At 46.7% G+C, this 16,918-nt stretch overlaps 1 protein-coding gene across 2 annotated transcripts in view; it reads left to right on the forward strand.

Moving 5' to 3' along the window:
- LOC147679817 (beta-1,3-galactosyltransferase 2-like) overlaps positions 1-16,918 on the forward strand; it is a 294,865-nt gene that overhangs the window by 245,713 nt on the left and 32,234 nt on the right. The gene's annotated exons all lie outside the window — the stretch shown is intronic.

A 16,918-nucleotide genomic window follows, 5' to 3' on the forward strand; every position in this document is an offset into this window, starting at 1 on the left:
CAAATAGGATTCCTGCTCTATGATCGCGGCTCTCAAGTGATCATGGAGCAGGAATCCATTCTAAACAGGCACAGGGAGAAATGAAAATCTCTTTCCTTTCCTCCTGTGTCTCTTTTCAAAAAACAAAACCCCACGAAGGACTCACCTGTGAGAGGTCCTCTCTCCCAACGGGCTGGAAGCAAATGGCTTTCACCATATCGCTGCTTTTAAAGATGTTGCCACCCCGTGCACGCACTAATGTCATCAGATCGTCATTGGGGAGTTAGGTGTGCCAGTGGATGTGCTTCCGCTGCCATCCCTGGTGGGGGCTTCTAGAAGGGTGGCTGATAAGAGGAGCACCAGTGTCTCCAATGTGGGTAGGTTCAAGGACACCTTGGAACCATCCTCGGCATACAAGGGATTAACAAAACCAGACTGTTCTCATTTCAACGGATCTGGCAGGAGTGAATCTAAATGCAAAGCAATAATTATGCAATTATCTTACAATCAATATTAACAAGGGATATTGGTCTATAATTCTTACAGAATCTAGGATTTTTTGCCTCCTTTAGGGATCAAACAAATCAATGCATCCTAAAAGGTACCCTGAGCTGTACCTGTTATAGAAAAGTAGTTAAACAAATCATATAGAATAAAATGAATAAAATTCATCTGGACCTGGTTCTTTGTCTTTTTTAATTAAATTAAGTATTTTAGTAATCTCTTCACAAAAGATATCTATTTCCAATTAATTACATTCATAATCTTCGCAGTGTTTAGTTGTATGGAGGCAAGATATTCCACAATTCGCTAATATTAAGGAATAAAATTTTGTATAAAGTACTAAAAAATTGGGCATATTAATTCAGAATATCGTCATCCTTAAATATTGGCAGGGCCACTGGAATTATGCGGCAGTGGAGCGCCAAACTATGTGGCAGGATTGAGTAGATTATGCGTCACGTAAAGGCAAATTTTGCATTATGCTGCATATTTTAGGATAGTATTTCTTCATTATCTTGACATTATTACACTGTGTGGATCTTAGTTACTCCTCTTTAGTGCAAGTGTAACACCCAAATGTGGAAATAAGCTGCAGAAAGGGCCTTGCACTGCACGGCAACACGTGTTGTGGTGTTTTTAGTAACTTTTTAACCGTGTTGTTAAAATCTGCAGATTATGCAGCAGATAATGGATTATGTCGCAAATGCGGCAAATCTATAATTATGCAAAAATTGCTGTGGCCACATAATTGCAGAAGTCCAGTGGCCCTGAATATAGGTTCTTTATCATTCTTTAAAATATATTCCACCTTAGTTCTTCCTTTTTAGGGCTCACCCCTTTCCTATTCCGCAGGAATAGGAAAAAAGAGCCCTAATGCAGCTAAACCACTACTTAAGGCCAAGGGCTCTCCCCGGATTTTGGGAAGTGCACGCCTCATGCACGAGCTTGCCTGAGCCTTCTGCCTATCATCCTGCCAGTTCTCCTCCCCTAATTATTCACTTCACTTATTCACGGCCGCAGGCCGTTACTCTGGCTCTTCAAAAGCTCTGCTCCCCACCCCCGCCTGCACTTCTGCCCCTGTCGCTTCATCTGCTTGCCTTCTGTCCCTTAATCTCCCCGTGACTCCCCCCTCACCTCTCCCACTCCACTCTTTCAGGCCCCCACCATTTGCTCAGGACATTGCTTGTTTTGAAATGTTTGCACCCGTCTTTTTGTCTTGACACTTTAAGATTTGTTTATTGAATATGTTTGGAGGCGCATGTTAACAATGTTTCTCGGACATTGTTGGTAAGTGTGTGTGACTTTCTTTTCTCCCAGTAGTGTTGCCACGTGTCTCTTCTTTAAGCAACTTCCGGGCCAGAACACCAAAAAATAGAGCACATGCTTGTTTGCACCCCTTAGCTGCTTATGTTATATAAATTGGAGCAAACGCACTCTGCAGTCCATATTACATAAAGGATCCTGCTCGCCTTTCGCCGTTCTGGATTCTCCATCTCCCCTCCTCTTTTCGCCGTTCCATCTTTGCTCTGCCTCCATTTGCCCTTTCTCTGACCTCTGCGATCACACTATCGGAATGAAACCGTGCTTTCGTTCTAATAGCGTAGTTGTAATGCCTGCACTTCCTGCTTGTTGTTACAGTCCCGTTCAAATTAAACTCTCCTTGCAAATGTTTTCATTTCAGTTTGCTGCCTTGCTTGCGCTCCTCTTTCCCTTTTTTACCCGTTTCTTCTTTTCTCTATCTGCCCCTGCGTCCCTTTCTCTCTTTGCCTCGCAGCGTCTTTTTTTGTGCTTCTGATGCCCGTTCAAAATAAACTCTCCTTGCAAATGTTTTCATGTCCGCACCATCTGCGTATCTCAACTCTCCCATTGTTAAGTTGTCTGCATTTCTTTTCCTCTCGCTTGCCTCCTCCCCCATTTCACCCATTTCCAGTCTCGGCTTCTCGCTTGTGCCCTCCATCTATACCCTCTCCCTTCCTCCTCTTCCCTATTGTCTTCCCCCCCGCTCCTTCCCCCACCTGTCTAAACTCTTTCTTCCATAGCTGCCTAGATTCCCGTTTGCTTATGTGTGACTTTTCAGTGTTTGAAATGTACTTATATGTGAAATTTCATTTCCGAATGGCCGCCACTGTGAGTTACAGTTTATCACAAGTCCAGCTCTGCCTTTGTTGCCAATTTCAGAATAACCTGGGTGACCTAGAAACAGTGGAGTGATTAGGAATGTAGCTGGGTACATTTTTGTTTCCGGTGTAAACGACATAACATGTTGGGTGTTGCATGCTTCCCAGGATAACTTATGAAAATATAAGAAAATAGACAAAGAACGGGCTGACTACAGTGCCATTTTACTAGGGCACAGCTGTCTGTATCAAGCACTGGTATCAGCAGTTGCTGACTCCTGCTATACAGTCTGCTGCCTTGCTTGCGCTCCTCTTTCCCTTTTTTACCCGTTTCTTCTTTTCTCTATCTGCCCCTACGTCCCTTTCTCTATTTGCCTCGCAGCGTCTTTTTTTGTGCATCTGATGCCCGTTCAAAATAAACTCTCCTTGCAAATTTTTTCATTTCCACGCCATCTGCGTATCTCAACTCTCCCATTGTTAAGTTGTCTGCATTTCTTTTCCTCTCGCTTGCCTCCTCCCCCATTTCACCCATTTCTAGTCTCGGCTTCTCTCTGTGCCCTCCATCTATCTACCCTCTCCCTTCCTCCTCTTCCCTATCGCCTTCTTCCCTGCTCCTTCCCCCACTGTCTAAACTCTTTCTTCCATAGCTGCCTAGATTCCAGTTTGCTTATGTGTGACTTATGTGCAGCTGCACGCTTTATTTCCGCTTTAAAAGCAGTTTTTATGTGCACAAAAAGACACTTTTCAAGATGATGCTGCAGATGCATTTCACATGTATTTCAAATATGAGCGCGAAAATAGACAGAACAGTAAAATACACCCCTCTTTCTCTCTTCCCTGCCTGTCCCTGCCTCTCTCTCCTCCACTCAGCGCCACCCCAGCATCACTCAGCGCTACCCCAACATCACTCAGCGCTACCCCAGCATCACTCAGCGCTGGAGAAGTGTGGCTCAGTGGTTAGAGGCGGCAGACCCGGAAGCTGGGATCGACCGTGGACCAGGGTTCGATTCCCCGCCTCAGCGGGTCTCGGGCTCAAAATTCCACGGCCTCGACAATTCTCGCTCCGGTGCCTACTCGACTCATGGGGTCTCACTCTGCAACTCTGGGCAATAGCTTGCTTAATCTCCACTACGGCCCCTCGCGGCGGGATGCCTGGCTTTCATCCTGTGGACACCCTGCCGGGGCCTCTCACAGGGGAATACCAGGACGGGTTCCCTAAGCAAGCGCCAGGATGCCCTTTGGGTGACAGGTTGCGCTATATAAGTACACCTACATTTACATTTACATTTACCCCAGCATCACTCAGCACCACCACATTATCACTCAGCACCACGACATTATCACTCAGCACCACCACAGCACCACTCAGCACCACCACAGCATCACTCAGCACCACCACAGCACAACCACAGCACCACTCAGCATCACCACAGCATCACTCAGCATCACCACAGCATCACTCAGCACCACCACAGCATCACTCAGCACCACCACAGCACCACTCAGCATCACCACAGCATCACTCAGCGCTACTCCAGCATCACTCAGCACCACCACATTATCACTCAGCACCACCACATTATCACTCATCACCACCACAGCACCACTCAGCACCACCACAGCATCACTCAGCACCACCACAGCACCACTCAGCATCACCACAGCACCATTCAGCGCCACGACAGCATCACTCAGCATCACCACAGCATCACTCAGCACCACCACAGCATCACTCAGCACCACCACACCACCATAGCACCACTCAGCACCACTCCAGCACACTATCAAATCCTCTATTACATACCCTACAGGTTCATCCACCAGACAGCGCTGGCCTCACGGGAGCATGCTGCGAGGCCTGTGTTACTCTCCCTTAGGGTAAGAATCTCCCTGCTATTCTGTAAGAAATGGGTGTCACCTTGAAAGATTCGGCTATACACTTCATATTAGTGTTTGATTTGCACTCTGGTTCCTCTAATAAGAGATAATAATCGTGCCATCACCAGACCGATTATGAAGGGAAATTCCACCCAGTGTTCGGTATGTTCGGTTTCCCTACACGCCCCCCTCACCCCTCACAGTGTGGAGAGCATTCACTGAAGTCACTCATTATCTTCTGATTATACAGTCACATAACTAAGAGATGACTTGACTCGCTCTCTTTTAATCAATTTTTCCGCCACTCTAGGTCGCCTAATTAGAGCAGGACCCCTTGGCCCTCCTTGTACCCGACCCAGAGAGGTTGTATTTGCTTTTTACTACGTGAATGAGCATTTAATCATTTGTCTTCTTGTGTAGTACTTTGTTTAGGTCCTGACGAATCGCCGGATGGCGAGAAACATGTTGACCACACCAGGGGGTTGAGTTAGTTTTCTGTATACCTTCACAGTTTCTAGCTCCCCTCTCACCCCTTTTAATTAGGGAATCAGCCACGTCAATAAAACCCATTGTGGACTGACTACCCTTTTTAATATTCACTCACTTTACACCGACTACACTATCTCTCTTCCTCACTCACACTCACCATCGGCAAGGAACAAAAGAACTCCGCCAAAAGAGTGCCTTTGGGCAGTCCGTCAGACATTGCAGTGCCGGTCTGACGAGGAGCAGTGAGCCGATGATGATACTGGACATCCTTCAGTCAGGGTGTGTTTCACACCTAACGCTCTGGGTGTGTGAGGCTCTCTAGTTCCGACAAGGGAATCCTTCCAGTTCCTTTACCCTTTACATCTACTCCCTTCTCCACACTGTAGCACCCTCCCCAGGGAACTTTGTATTCTTCTGTGTGCTCTAGATTAGGACATGTACACTGGACCCCATTAAATATCGTCCTTCCTCTGTTCCCCTCGTTGTTAAAAATCTTTGCGTGGGCCCGCCCCACGGAACTACTCAGGTTACCTCAAGCCACAAACTGCTGTGAGGTCCATCGGGTACCTCGAATTACTGGTTGCATTCGAGTGTACACCTTATCCCGTCTACCCTACCCACCACTTCCCTCGACTCTATCCCCCTAGTTGACTGTCCCATGATGGAGGACGTCCCGGGCATCAGTTTCGATGAGGAAGCTATAGCTGAAGCCTTGAGATCAGCACCCTCGCTCCTTGGAGCATCAGAAGTAGCCGCCACAGGCTCTTCCAATGATGATTGGACAACACTCACTACCATAAAAAAGGAATGGCTTAGAATCACCATTCATGGACTAATTATGACTGAGTACCTGAGAGTTAATATCGCCCCCCAGGGACTTATAGTTAACATCTTCCCCAGAATTTTCCTTGAGGACATCCAGTTTAAGGGGGACTGGTGCCAGGTCTCCTGGAAATGTACGAAAGATCTTTTATTCTTAATTGTTAAGACAGCTAAAAGACTCGCTGATGCTCTGCTGGATAAGATCACAGCAATAGAGACGACAATGAAGGCAGCTGTCAACAAAAACTCTAAGACGGCCTTCACCTCAAAAACTCGCAGAAATTAACCAGGAGATTGCTGATAATCAAGAGTATCTCCTCAAACAGAAACTAGCCAAACTTGAAAAAGACGTGGCAAGGTTTGACAAGGAGAAAGTTTATCGTTACCTCAAAGAAGGATATACTAATAAGAAAACCGGGTACTCGTCCGACGAGAACTCTGGCATGGACAGTCGCAGAGGGTCATCTAGCAGTGACTCCAGTGTTAGCATTACATCCAATAACAACCGCCACCAACGCCGCTCAAACTGGAACCGAGGGTACCATCAAGGACCCATGTTCCAAGGACCACCCCAAATGCTGCCCCCATGGCAATACCCTTTCTACCCGAGGGACCCCCACAATTCTACCCCCAGAACCCCCCTTTTCACGACAGAGGTTGGGGCAGAGGAAAAGGGCGCAAGCGGGGCGGCGCAAGAGGGGTGCAGTGGCAAGACCAGCCATCGACATCCGCCCCGATGGAAACCAGGAGTGCAACAAGGGGGAGGAGAGCCTAATAGTCAACCTCTCTAGTAGAGTACTCACCTCCACCGAAATGGCCATCCTTGAGAAGGGTTTAGGCTTTGCTCCTACCCCCCACCCCTGACAACTTCACAGAAATGTGTGAGATGAAACAACTTTTCCGCAAAGTACGCCTCAGGGCTTACTTCCGAGATCAACCAGCAACTGAAAAGACTGATACAGGGCTACGCAATCCCTCCACTTTCAACCCAACGGATGGGATGGTCCCACCAGAGGTGTTGACATTTGAGAGAGCTGTACTTAGGTCCTTGGAGAATAAACCAAATACCAGTGGGTTTAATAACCTGAGCAATGCTGAAAGACAGGCAGTCTTATCTCTGGGTAATGACACCTCCATCGTCATTAAGCAAGCCGACAAAGGGGGAACAACTGTCATACAAGACGCCAGTGACTACGACACAGAGTGTAAGCGCCAATTAGCCAACTCCACCCACTACAGACCCCTCCCAGCAGATCCAACCAGCAGGTTGACCACAGCCATTTCCAGCCTGATCATTGAAGGCGTGACCAACGGCTGGATCTCGAAACATGAAGCAGAGTTCCTCCTGACGACGGACCCAGTGGTCCCTTATTTCTATACCTTGCCTAAGATCCATAAAGGTACCAGTCCAGTCCCAGGGAGACCCATCATCTCAGGAATCGGCTCATTATTGGAGCCACTGTCCAAGTTCTGTGACGTATTCCTCCAGCCCATTGTAAAGAAAATACCCTCCTTCCTACAGGACACAAGGGATGTCCTACGCCTCATAGATTCCATCGAAGGTAGAGAAGAAGTGGACCTCCTCCTTACGCTTGATGTGGAAGCTTTATATACTAACATTCCCCAAGCAGCCACACTAGAGGCCGTAGAATCTGCCCTTATGCAGGAGGAATGGTCCTCACCCACTCCAATACCATTCATCATGGCATGTGCAAGTATTGCCCTAACGGAAAACTTTTTCCAATATGGATCACAGATGTACCATCAAATCAGGGGTACCTCAATGGGTTCTACTTTTGCTCCCAGTATTGCCTGTATTTACATGGCAACCTTTGAGAACCAGGTTATCTACCCAGAATCCAATCCCTTCAGACAACATCTGACATTATGGCGTTGTTACATTGACGACATTCTGATACTATGGAAGGGTGACCGAGATAGCTGCACTCAATTTTGCACTTGGATCAACCAACAGAATCCTTATCTAAAATTTACAGGCTCCATGTCTGAGACAGCCCTGCCCTTCCTTGACCTCACGATACGGCTGGGTCCAGCCGGTCTGAGTACTACCCTATTCCGCAAGGACACGGACAGAAACAGCCTTCTCTCGTTTAATAGTCACCACCCCAGAGCACTACGCGAAAATCTTCCCTTTGGCCAATTCCTGAGGGTTCGTAGAAATTGCTCCAGTAGGGATGACTATAGGCAAGAAGCCAATACCCTCCAACACAAACTGCAAGATAGGGGATACCCCACTAAACTGATACGTGACTCTAGCAAGAGAGCCCTTAACAGCCATAGGGAGGTCCTCCTTGAAGTCCATCAAAAGGAACGTGATGACCTAATAACGTGCGTCACAAGCTTCACCAGAAACTCCAACTTCATTAAAAAAACTGTGAACAAGCACTGGGGCATCCTTAACTCAGGGGGCACTGAGTTACCTAAACCAAGGTTTGCCTTTAAACGCACGGCCAACCTAAAAGACTCCCTGATACATACACGCCCTAAGAGACAATATGGTGGTGGGCAACGGACACTGTGGCACCTCCCTCCCGTTGTTGGACACTACCCGTGTGGTGGTTGTGCGGTATGTCCTCAGTCCGGACAATGTAAAGAAATCAAGCTCACTGATTCCTTCACGTGGAAACTCAACAGACACACAAATTGCCTCAGTACTAAATGTATCTACCTCCTCATTTGTTCCTGCGACAAATTTTATATAGGAATGACCATGAGACAGGTGAAGCTCAGAATAACGGAGCACAAAAGCAACATACGGTGCTCCAAGACCCACACGAGATTGTATGAACACTACCAATTACACAATCACTCTGCAGACAGCATCCAATGGTTAGTACTCGAGTCCCAACCAGCCATGACCAAACAGGCACTGTTCAGGCTAGAACAGAGATGGGTACATCGCCTTCAGCTTGATATAGTATGACTCAATGATGCCATTCCCTGGGCTACCGTCTCCAGATAACAGCACCTTTGCCTAGTTATATTCACACACATCCTAGCTCGGCACAGGTCTTCCCACTACTGAGGGTCAATGGCATGTCTTAGGGCTTTACGATACAATTGCCTGGGCCAGCGTCTCCAAACAACATTGCCTAGCTAGTAGCTAGGCCACGTACCTAGATATCTTATGAATCACTCACATCCCAGCTCGTCATAATTCTTCCCACTGCAGAGGGTTAATGGCAGATAATTCCGATGATGACTCAGTAATGAGGGATCCCAACCTTAGGGCCCCTAAGCACCTGACTGACCCTTGTCATCTCCTATACGAGCCTTTCAATCTGGCCAATAGAAGGGCTCACTTTGAAATTCCCGGGGCTTTAAACTGGTGATAGCCCCCTCTCGCCCACAGCGGTATAGCACTCAGCCCTTCCCAAATTCCAACACCACTGCCTAAAGCAACGCAGCCGCCCCCCGCCCCCTCCCCCCCAATAACACTCGCCCTGCGGGCCAGTATATCATGAGGGTTTTCTATAACAATACCTGATTGAGCGTCTATCATAGGTAGGCACCCGTTGTGCCGTCATTCCTAGCAGACCTCATTCACGGCATCCGTGACCCCTCCAACTTGGCCGCTACGCTTTGCCTTCATTGCCCTGATGCAGGTCTAGGTACAGCGCTGCTCACACGCATGCGCATTATGCGCGACAGGCGCGACGTTACCGACGGCGCCTTGGCGGACATCACATCGACCTACTTAATGGCGAACCCCCACTGGGATCCATTACTAGTTGCTCCGCACCCTGACCAGGTGCCGTGAGCGTGAGGGGTAGGTGTCCCACCTTTCCAGCGCCTGATCTAAGGTAAGCCTTGTTTCTATCCCCCGACCCCCCGAGGCTCGTCTCAATATTGGTAGCCCAGTTCTACTATCAGTGACGGGAACTGTTCCCTGCCCCGAATTGGACCCGCGCCAACCAGTTTAAACGCACAAGCGACCTGATGCCCTTTACCACCCTTGCAGTCCAATGGCACTGGCGGCAACTTAGACTGCTCCCAGTCCCACTATTGACCCACGCCACTCTTGTATAGTGCGGCCAGTAGTCAAGCGGAATGTGGGGGGGGACGGCCCCCGCCCCCCCTCTTCACCCCCCTCTTTCCCCCCCTGCCCCTGACTAAACTTACTCGATTCAACCCCCAATTTGAAGGTTGTGATCAGCACGGCGCCCCGCAGTATCACGGCGCCGGTCCCAACAAAGCCCTAGGCTTGTAAGCATGGAGAATCTCATGGGTGCCGACCTCACATACTGGGCTCAGTCCTAGGGGCCCCCCTTACCTCCATGCACAAAGTGGTCGTTCCTCCTCCTACCTCTTGATTCTTTACAGGGGCTACTGCCTTATCCCTGGAGGTCAATTGTCACACTAGCCTCCACCATCAGGCACTCCCATAAATCCTCCCTTGTGTGTGACACACTATCAAACCCTCTATTACATACCCTACAGGTTCATCCACCAGACAGCGCTGGCCTCACGGGAGCATGCTGCGAGGCCTGTGTTACTCTCCCTTAGGGTAAGAACCTCCCTGCTATTCTGTAAGAAATGGGTGTCACCTTGAAAGATTCAGCTATACACTTCATATTAGTGTTTGATTTGCACTCTGGTTCCTCTAATAAGAGATAATAATCGTGCCATCACCAGACCGATTATGAAGGGAAATTCCAACCAGTGTTCGGTATGTTCGGTTTCCCTACACGCCCCCCCTCACCCCTCACAGTGTGGAGAGCATTCACTGAAGTCACTCATTATCTTCTGATTATACAGTCACATAACTAAGAGATGACTTGACTCGCTCTCTTTTAATCAATTTTTCCCCCTACCTCTAGGTCGCCTAATTAGTGCAGGACCCCTTGGCCCTCCTTGTACCCGACCCAGAGAGGTTGTATTTGCTTTTTACTACGTGAATGAGCATTTAATCATTTGTCTCCTTGTGTAGTACTTTGTTTAGGTCCTGACGAATCGCCGGATGGCGAGAAACATGTTGACCACACCAGGGGGTTGAGTTAGTTTTCTGTATACCTTCACAGTTTCTAGCTCCCCTCTCACCCCTTTTAATTAGGGAATCAGCCACGCCAATAAAACCCATTGTGGACTGACTACCCTTTTTAATATTCACTCACTTTACACCGACTACACTATCTCTCTTCCTCACTCACACTCACCATCGGCAAGGAACAAAAGAACTCCGCCAAAAGAGTGCCTTTGGGCACTCCGTCAGACATTGCAATGCCGGTCTGACGAGGAGCAGTGAGCCGATGATGATACTGGACATCCGTCAGTCAGGGTGTGTTTCACACCTAACGCTCTGGGTGTGTGAGGCTCTCTAGTTCCGACAAGGGAATCCTTCCAGTTCCTTGACCCTTTACATCTACTCCCTTCTCCACACTGTAGCACCCTCCCCGGGGAACTTTGTATTCTTCTGTGTGCTCCGACTTTCTTTTCTCCCAGTAGTGTTGCCACGTGTCTCTTCTTTAAGCAACTTCCGGGCCAGAACACCAAAAAATAGAGCACATGCTTGTTTGCACCCCTTAGCTGCTTATGTTATATAAATTGGAGCAAACGCACTCTGCAGTCCATATTACATAAAGGCTCCTGCTCGCCTTTCGCCGTTCTGGGTTCTCCATCTCCCCTCCTCTTTTCGCCGTTCCATCTTTGCTCTGCCTCCATTTGCCCTGCCTCCATTTGCCCTTTCTCTGCCCTCTGCGATCACACTATCGGAATGAAACCGTGCTTTCGTTCTAATAGCGTAGTTGTAATGCCTGCACTTCCTGCTTGTTGTTACAGTCCCGTTCAAATTAAACTCTCCTTGCAAATGTTTTCATTTCAGTTTGCTGCCTTGCTTGCGCTCCTCTTTCCCTTTTTTACCCGTTTCTTCTTTTCTCTATCTGCCCCTGCGTCCCTTTCTCTCTTTGCCTCGCAGCGTCTTTTTTTGTGCTTCTGACGCCCGTTCAAAATAAACTCTCCTTGCAAATGTTTTCATTTCCACGCCATCTGCGTATCTCAACTCTCCCATTGTTAAGTTGTCTGCATTTCTTTTCCTCTCGCTTGCCTCCTCCCCCATTTTACCCATTTCCAGTCTCGGCTTCTCGCTTGTGCCCTCCATCTATCTACCCTCTCCCTTCCTCCTCTTCCCTATCGTCTTCCCCCCCGCTCCTTCCCCCACCTGTCTAAACTCTTTCTTCCATAGCTGCCTAGATTCCCGTTTGCTTATGTGTGACTTTTCAGTGTTTGAAATGTACTTATATGTGAAATTTCATTTCCGAATGGCCGCCATTGTGAGTTACAGTTTATCGCAAGTCCAGCTCTGCCTTTGTTGCCAATTTCAGAATAACCTGGGTGACCTAGAAACAGTGGAGTGATTAGGAATGTATCTGGGTACATTTTTGTTTCCGGTGTAAACGGCATAACATGTTGGGTGTTGCATGCTTCCCAGGATAACTTATGAAAATTTAAGAAAATAGACAAAGAACGGGCTGACTACAGTGCCATTTTACTAGGGCACAGCTGTCTGTATCAAGCACTGGTATCAGCAGTTGCTGACTCCTGCTATACAGTTTGCTGCCTTGCTTGCGCTCCTCTTTCCCTTTTTTTACCCGTTTCTTCTTTTCTCTATCTGCCCCTACGTCCCTTTCTCTATTTGCCTCGCAGCGTCTTTTTTTGTGCTTCTGACGCCCGTTCAAAATAAACTCTCCTTGCAAATTTGTTCATTTCCACGCCATCTGCGTATCTCAACTCTCCCATTGTTAAGTTGTCTGCATTTCTTTTCCTCTCGCTTGTCTCCTCCCCCATTTTACCCATTTCCAGTCTCGGCTTCTCGCTTGTGCCCTCCATCTATCTACCCTCTCCCTTCCTCCTCTTCCCTATCGTCTTCCCCCCCGCTCCTTCCCCCACCTGTCTAAACTCTTTCTTCCATAGCTGCCTAGATTCCCGTTTGCTTATGTGTGACTTTTCAGTGTTTGAAATGTACTTATATGTGAAATGTCATTTCCAAATGGACGCCACTGTGAGTTACAGTTTATCGCAAGTCCAGCTCTGCCTTTGTTGCCAATTTCAGAATAACCTGGGTGACCTAGAAACAGTGGAGTGATTAGGAATGTAGCTGGGTACATTTTTGTTTCCGGTGTAAACAACATAACATGTTGGGTGTTGCATGCTTCCCAGGATAACTTATGAAAATGTAAGAAAATAGACAAAGAACGGGCTGACTACAGTGCCATTTTACTAGGGCACAGCTGTCTGTATCAAGCACTGGTATCAGCAGTTGCTGACTCCTGCTATACAGTTTGCTGCCTTGCTTGCGCTCCTCTTTCCCTTTTTTACCCGTTTCTTCTTTTCTCTATCTGCCCCTACGTCCCTTTCTCTATTTGCCTCGCAGCGTCTTTTTTTGTGCTTCTGACGCCCGTTCAAAATAAACTCTCCTTGCAAATGTTTTAATTTCCACGCCATCTGCGTATCTCAACTCTCCCATTGTTAAGTTGTTTGCATTTCTTTTCCTCTCGCTTGCCTCCTCCCCCATTTCACCCATTTCTAGTCTCGGCTTCTCTCTGTGCCCTCCATCTATCTACCCTCTCCCTTCCTCCTCTTCCCTATCGCCTTCTTCCCTGCTCCTTCCCCCACTGTCTAAACTCTTTCTTCCATAGCTGCCTAGATTCCAGTTTGCTTATGTGTGACTTATGTGCAGCTGCACGCTTTATTTCCGCTTTAAAAGCAGTTTTTTATGTGCACAAAAAGACACTTTTCAAGATGATGCTGCAGATGCATTTCACATGTATTTCAAATATGAGCGCGAAAATAGACAGAACAGTAAAATACACCCCTCTTTCTCTCTTCCCTGCCAGTCCCTGCCTCTCTCTCCTCCACTCAGCGCCACCCCAGCATCACTCAGCACCACCACAGCACAACCACAGCACCACTCAGCATCACCACAGCATCACTCAGCGCCACCACAGCATCACTCAGCACCACCACAGCATCACTCAGTACCACCACAGCATCACTCAGCACCACCACACCACCACAGCATCACTCAGCGCCACCACAGCATCACTCAGCGCTACCCCAGCATCACTCAGCGCTACCCCAGCATCACTCAGCACCACCACATTATCACTCAGCATCACAACATTATCACTCAGCACCACCACAGCACCACTCAGCACCACCACAGCATCACTCAGCACCACCACAGCACCACTCAGCATCACCACAGCACCATTCAGCGCCACCACAGCATCACTCAGCATCACCACAGCATCACTCAGCACCACCACAGCATCACTCAGCATCACCACAGCACAACCACATCACCACTCAGCATCACTCAGCGCTACCCCAGCATCACTCAGCACTACCCCAGCATCACTCAGCACCACCACATTATCACTCAGCACCACCACATTATCACTCATCACCACCTTAGCACCACTCAGCACCACCACAGCATCACTCAGCACCACCACAGCACCACTCAGCATCACCACAGCACCATTCAGCGCCACCACAGCATCACTCAGCATCACCACAGCATCACTCAGCACCACCACAGCATCACTCAGCACCACCACTCCACCACAGCACCACTCAGCACCACTCCAGCATCACTCAGCACCACCCCAGCATCAGTCAGCACCACCCGAGTATCACTCAGCACCACCACAGCATCACCACAGCATCACTCAGCACCACCACAGCACCACTCAGCACCACCACAGCACCACTATGCACCACCACAGCACCATTCAGCGCCACCACAGCATCACTCAGCATCACCACAGCATCACTCAGCACCACCACAGCATCACTCAGCACGACCACAGCATCACTCGGCACCCCCACAGCACAACCACAGCACCACTCAGCATCACCACAGCATCACTCAGCGCCACCACAGCATCACTCAGCACCACCACAGCACCATTCAGCGCCACCACAGCATCACTCAGCACCACCACAGCATCACTCAGCACCACCACAGCATCACTCAGCACCACCACACCACCACAGCACCACTCAGCACCAGCCCTGCATCACTCAGCACCACCCCACCATCACTCAGCGTAACCACAGCATCACTCAGCGTAACCACAGCATCACTCAGCGCAACTACAGCATCACTCAGCACAACCACAGCATCACTCAGCGCAAACACAGCATCACTCAGCACCACTAACGCATCACTGGTTAAAATATGTTCTTTCAACGTTTCAAGCTGTTTTCAAGCTTTCACGCTTTATTACAAATCACAAAAAGATGTTAATATTTCACTTCTGTTCTTGGATTATCGTCACAATAAAAAACACTGAACATAATAATCTTCACAAAAGTTATTTACAAAAGTTTAAGCTATTAACATTACAAATTAAATAAATTATTTAAGTATTAATTATTTAAAAAAATTAAAAGCCATTGTTATTTGTAATATCAATACATCTAAGTCACGTAAATACAAAACATGTTGCATTACAAATGCTTTAGGTGTCACATTTGCGAAAGTTATAACTATTGCCATTGTAAATGAGAAAGCTATTAATTTAGCTATTTTACAAAAATAAAACATAAATAAAAAAATATTTCATTTATAAGACCAATAGCTCAAACTTTCCTAATGCGAGCCCTATTGCATTTCCAATGCTTGTCTAATTTTGAGATAGTTTACCAACTGTTTTCCAGGTTTATTCCGTCTATCATAATATTTCGCACTGGACCTAAGAAAATAAAAAGCATTTTCTGTTACATTTTTATTAAATGGGAGTTTGGCTTTTATAATTTCATCTAAGCATGGATGGAGATGTTTTCATTTTATTTGTTTTATGCATAATATTATACAATTTGCTATTTCGCATTCTTATATGTGATACATAGGTGATGATAAAATTCATAGTTGCCACCTTGAGGGAGTCCAAAACAACTTATATAGAAGCATCAAATGTAGAGTTAAGATTGAAGACCTCAATAGCAAAGTTCTGAAATGCATGTGAATGATTCATCCATTAAAATAGCATTGTTAAATCTCCATCGTCTGTTTGCATTCAGAGCACATAAGAAATCAATACTGATAGGAGGATGATTTGATATTAGAATCGTGCCAATCTCAGCATTGATTACGATTTGTGATACATGTTTTGATAGAAATTTGTGATCAATTCTAGACTGGGAATGATGAACTGGAGAGAAAAAGGTGTACTTCTTTCAAGTATGATTACACAGTCCCTATGCATCAATAAGTGACCTCTGAGTTATTGCATTGACAAATTGTTTATGTATTCTATTGGGATAAAGGTAAATGTAGAATTCCTGTCAGGAAAAGGATCAGATATGTGGTTACAGTCTCTGCCAAGTATTAAATTGTCTTCAAAATATTCAGTAAGCTTTTGAAACATGTTACACTAAAAGGAATCGTACATTTGAGTTCAATGAAAATTGTTAAAACAACATTCTTAATGAGTAACTTAACAGCCACCCATATTCCATCATGATCACTCTCTTGAGAAATAAGTTGAATGTCAAGATGTTTATCTCATAGAATGATCACTCAATTTCCTTTTCATAAACCGGGAGAGGAAAAAACATTTTCAACCCAGCACTTTTTAAGCTTTTCAACAAGATGTGTCTCCCACAGTAATGCAATGTTTGCTTTAGGATTGGGAAGATCTCCTAAAACTCTTTGTCTTTTAATTTGAGAGACTAATCCCTTAGCATTCCATGAAAGTATTCTAAGAACTATAATAAAACAATAAGTTTAAACCTAGAAGGCTACACTTCAAAGAATTGATAAAGAGCAAATATAATCATAAAAACATATCCATCATGAATTCATGACATTGATGAAGAAAGCAAAGTAGAATTAGATTAGAGGAAAAAGAGATTTGGGTAAAATAGAAAGTGAGATAGAAAAGAAAAGAGAATGAAAGATAAAGAGAAACAGTAAACAAAAGAAGAAAAGGCACAAGTCTACAAAAAAAACAAAAGGTTGAGGCTAGGGTGATGAGGCCACATGCTGAAGACGACACACCAGAACTCCAAGCCAGGTCAGGGTGTGACAGAACATAAGGACACAGTGGTTGAGACTGAAATAACCTGCAAGAATAAAGATGACAATAAACATTTACATCAAC

This window comes from Lissotriton vulgaris, chromosome 11 (genome assembly GCF_964263255.1).
Source record: "Lissotriton vulgaris chromosome 11, aLisVul1.2, whole genome shotgun sequence".
Lineage (NCBI taxonomy): Eukaryota > Metazoa > Chordata > Amphibia > Caudata > Salamandridae > Lissotriton > Lissotriton vulgaris.